A 5,066-nucleotide genomic window follows, 5' to 3' on the forward strand; every position below is an offset into this window, starting at 1 on the left:
CTCATCCCTTTGCTGCTTTCCTGGCCCGTCCCGGCCGCGCCCCTGCGCGGGTGACAGTTCTGCGGGTGACACTTCCGCGGGTGACAGTTCCGCGGCCGCGCTGGGTCTCCGCCGGTACCAGGAGCGGGGGCTGCGGCGCTCCCTTCCCCGTCCCTCCCCGCGGGTCTGCGGCAAAATCCGACCAATGCGGGGCCACGCTCGGCGCTCCCGCCCCGGCGCAGCTCTCCGCCCTCTCATCCCGGCGTGCGCTTATGCTTTGGACGCTTTCAGTGTTGCTTTTTAATTTTTTTGTTATTAATATTCACCTTCATGGAGACCTTTCTCGGGTATATTTATATAATCTCAGCCTTGCCCTCCTCAACCCACAGCTTTTTTCTGTTACTAAGTGCTTCTACTCAGTTACTGCTACTAAGTTAAATAACAGAGTAAAGTAAGTTCGTCATTAAGTCCTGCTTGAAAGGGGAGGGGGAGGAAACCCTCAAGCCGCATGGTAAGAACAGGGAGAGGATTTGTTTGTTTGGGTTTTTTTCTCTCTCTCTTTTTTTTTTTTTTTTTTTTTTTTTAAGCAACGTAGAACTTCCTTCCTCGGGATTTAAACGTGAAAAGTTCTGTGGTTTTGGCTTGTTTTTTTCTTTGGGGTTTGGTTGGTTGGTTTGTTTTTTTTCCCTCGCAACACATACACACACACACACATGAAAACACGTAAATATTTATCTGTCATACCGTTTACCCATCAAGCATATTTTTGGCCATTTCCAGGATAGCTGAGAGCCTAAAGAATTCTTCTAAGAGGACAGACAGTTAAGGAGGGCACCACAGGTTACAATAGCTTTTTCTGGGAATGCTTCCTACTGGGGAATTATGAGACTCTGTCCATAATGGAAATGAAAGCCTACTACAGTTCTCTATTACACTAGTATTTGAGTTATCCCTTGCTAAACACGTGCCATTTAAAATAGGAATGTGACTCATATTTTTAGCTGTCAACACTAAAATACAGATAATTGTTGTACCATTATGAATTTTCCTGGATTAAGGTAGACTGCTCAAACTAATAAACTTTATTTCCTGACACAGAAACTATTACTAGTTTATACTGAGATTAAACAAAATTTTAAATTAAAAAAAAATGTTTGCGGCATTTTCCCTTTCATCTTTTTAATGGCACAATTTTCCACAAATTTTATTGATTTTTTAATCTAAAGATAATTTATCTTTTTATTTAATAGAGCAATATTGAAATAATCATAAAGTCTTCAAACGGTGTGAAAATGAGAATTTTCTAAAGAACTTTTTAAGGACTTTGTTTTGATGTGATTTCTGTTTTAATTTGCATTTAGTCTTCATATTCTGCAAACTCAAAGCATTATGAAATATAAGCATTATAAAACATTTTCACTGACATAATTTTGTATAAGAAAAAAGAGAAGTGTTTCAGTAAAAACAACCCCATCTCCCTGTATCCTTCTTTTTTATTAAACATAATGCCTCACACATTTCAGGGTAAGAAATTTATCTAGTTCTTTCCCTTTACCTTCTCTCCCTTATCCCCTCAAAAGTGTAGTAGATACATGTGCAAAAAGGAATTCACTATCTTTTTACAAGATAGATAGATTTGTCTAAATTCCTTTTTTCTGAACACATAAACATAAGACAATAGGTTTGGTTTCAGTTAATTTTGCTAGGGTTTGTTTTGTTTGTTTGCTTGTTTGCTTGCAAGCTGTTGTTATCTTTTAGCTCTTTTTCCATTTCCCTCTTCACCAAATAACTTTGTTCAAAATTCTTCAGCCTTCTTTTACGAAACTGTGTAAATCTACTGATAGGATCTATTTTATAACTTAGGCAACTGCCTATTTTGGAACTGTGACTACAGCATTTAGGGATGTGTCATGGTGCATTTGATTTTTATTTTTCCTTAACATGAGGCCCTCTGGTGTTCTGCTTAGTCACATTCTTATAAACTCAATTAGTTAATCTTCTATTTGATTCCTACATCCAATCTAGAGTCTTCTACAACAGTGATTGATCCATTAACATGTGTGTGTCATCCTCCAGTCAGATAAGACTCTTACACTGATGGGTCAGTGCTGTGCTTGTAATAATATACAGATCGAAAATCCAGGTGCAGACAGAAAGGAAATGTCATAAATGTATCAAATATTCATGGTATGGGGAAGGCATGCATATGAAGGAGATCTTCAGAAATATGTTGTCTTGGGGAAGGGTAGGAAGTAGAAAGTAGGGATAAAAAGTGTGAAAGACAGAAATGAAATTGAAGCCATATGATGTCAATACACGAAAACTTGAAAAAGCACCATGGGTGGCCTACATGAGAAAAGTGTGGAGGGAGCAGTGTTGGGGCAGTGCTGTGCTCCTCTTGGCAAGCTCTTTGTAGCCCCAATGTCCCTGCAAGTCTAGGTTTATGACTCTGAAACCTTACCCTAACCCTAACCCTAAAGGTAGTCGTGGGCTAAGGTTGAGGTGCCCAGCACCATGGATGGCCTAGATGGGAAAGATGTGGAAGGGGCTGTGTTGAGGCAGTGCCATGCTCTTCTTGGCATGTCTTTTGCAGCCTCACTGTCCATGGAGCTCTAGGCTCTGTGGCTCTCTGAACCCTTATGCTGACCCAAAACGTAATGGGTGGTCCAGATGTGAAAGGTGAGGAGAGAGCAATGCTGGGGCAATGCTACGCTCCCCTTGTCGTGCCTTTTGCAGTATCAGTGTCCCTGGAGATCCAGGCTTTGTGGCTCTTTGAACCTGAAACCAAACCTAAAAGCAGCTTTAGACTGAGGTGCAGGGCGCTGTGGGTGGCACAGGTGAGAACAGTGTGGAAATAGCAAGGTTGGGGTATGCAGCCCCCATGTCCCTGGAGCTCTAGGATTTGTTTCTCTGAACCCTATCCATCATTGCAGCATTGAACCCATTGCATCATTGCGGCACACCAACCAGGTGGGTTTACGGTTTTTATGTATAAATGGTTTTAATTAAAAATTGGTTTACATTGTTTTTATATATTTTGTTCCTCTAATTTGTTGTCTTTTTATTACTAATCCCTTTCAGTGCTCCATCAGCTTTCCTGAGAACAGAGCTTTCCATTTTCTGCTCCTTCATGGTCTTACAGAGGAAATTTTATTAAATGTATTCTTCTTTCTCCATAGCATCCTGAAGTACTAGTAGCTTAGCACGAATAGCTGATGTGGTTGTTGCATAGGCCACAAGGGCTGAAAAAAGAAAGATTTTTGTTAAGAAACTAATGTTGCTAACATGCAACTAGCCACGAGGAGAATGAAAAAGTTAAGGAAGAACTAAAGAAAAATTTCAAGGACTGAGATAATGTCAGACGAAGGCCACCCATACAGCATTTAAAAGCAATTAAAAAAAAAATAAAATCAAGAGATAACTGACCAGGAACAAGTGATGGACTTGAGTGGAATGCTGGGTGATGCATGTGTGATTGAGGGTTAATTTCTGGTTTAGTGGTCACTTTCCAGATCCACCCAGCTCAAGTTGTAAGCTGAGAACTAATGAAAGACAAATCAGAAACCTTCCCTTGGAAGAGTGCATTAATTAGCAGGATCTTAGGGTCAGACCCTGTTGTTGTGGTCAGTGTAATTAAATCCATGACAATAGTATCTGACTAAGTACTTTCTGATACATAATAAGAATCATAACAAATGTTCATACTATTGTGACAATTATGTTTGCACATCTGCAATCTGAAACCTGCTTATAACCAGCTTGAGGATACAACATGAATCGAAAGTAGGAAAGAAGAGAGAGGCGATGCAGCAGGGTAGTACTGGCCAGGTTTACAGGAGAGCTGAGGCTGGCTAAGCTCAGACTTCAGTGCTTTGTGATTATTGAAGACTGTAACCAACAGGTGATTCCATACGATGGATTTGCAAATGAAAACATGTTAAGGAACTATCTTTGCATACTGACTTGAATGGAAACCACCATCATATCACCTTTACAAAATATGTGCACTACAATAGGTAATTGAAATGAAAATCTCATCTCTTTTTCATATGGATATATCTATTCAGATTTTTTCAGAAACTAATCGGTGCCGGGCTGGACTGATTCAAATATTTTTGTTCTAGAAAGATGCTTTCATCAGATCTTCTCTTACGTATTTCTGATATGAAGAAATATTTCACCAGGATCTCAGTAGCTATGTTCTATCTTAGCCACTGGATGGTCAGGAAGTACATTTTTCCAAGCAGTGATTTGAATTTGAGTCAGTTCATCCATGGAGGATGGCTAAAGAGCCCAGAACAGTCTTAGCCAAGTATGTTGCTGAGCATCCAGGATCACCTGTAAAAGCAGCTTACCTGAGTAACAACAGCAATTTGCAAGTCAATGCCTGGCTGGTCAGCACACAGGCCTTGCTCACATCCGGCTTCTGCTTGGCAGCATCCATTTATCTCAGGCTGTCCTGAAAAAAGCACAGAAATGCAGCTAAACCTTGCTGGCACAAGAGGAACTTCCACTTCTATTCTCACTTCGAGTCTTGCACTAAGTCACCTGTGTGTAAATTACACCCTTTCATAATACACCCCAAAAACTACTTCAGACTTAGACATTATAATTTAGGGTTTATATGAGCTCTCTCCCTTCCTGAAGAAAAGATCACTGCACATTTCTTTTTTTCTCAGCTGATGGGAGTGTTAAGTTTTTTTTTTTTACAATTCAAGCATGCAACTATCTGAATGAGTCCCAATAATACCTTATTAATTGAAACAGTCTGAGATCTCAACAAGATTAGATGAAAAATGAGAGAGATTAAGGAAAATAAAACCTGTTTCCCCATCTTACTCCTCAAAAATAATTTATACCTTGAACATGGAAAAAAAAAAGGCACATAATTTTTAACACAAATGTCTGCTGAAATGTAAGTATTCTGACTACTTGCTTACTTTTACTTGCTTTATTAGATTTTTTTATTATAAGCATATATAAACAGGTTCAGATAAATAAATAGATCTTTGTCTATGACAGACAGTAACAGGAAATGAGTTTGTTTTCACTAAGACTCATTGCTGCAATCCCACTTGTATTTTAGC

The 5,066-nt window shown here is 39.4% G+C and overlaps 1 protein-coding gene across 1 annotated transcript in view; it reads right to left on the minus strand.

Moving 5' to 3' along the window:
* Window positions 1–3,059: 3,059 nt before the first annotated feature.
* The window catches only part of LOC114058443 (histone H2B 8-like), a 6,952-nt gene continuing 4,945 nt past the window's right edge, over window positions 3,060–5,066 (minus strand). The window contains exon 3 of the mRNA XM_027885805.1: window positions 3,060–4,438. The gene's annotated coding sequence lies outside the window, so the exon portion shown is untranslated. The remainder of the gene's footprint in view (window positions 4,439–5,066) is intronic.

This window comes from Empidonax traillii, unplaced genomic scaffold (genome assembly GCF_003031625.1).
Source record: "Empidonax traillii isolate 1590-97213 ecotype Southwest subspecies unplaced genomic scaffold, ASM303162v1 scaffold172:size1107868, whole genome shotgun sequence".
NCBI lineage: Eukaryota > Metazoa > Chordata > Aves > Passeriformes > Tyrannidae > Empidonax > Empidonax traillii.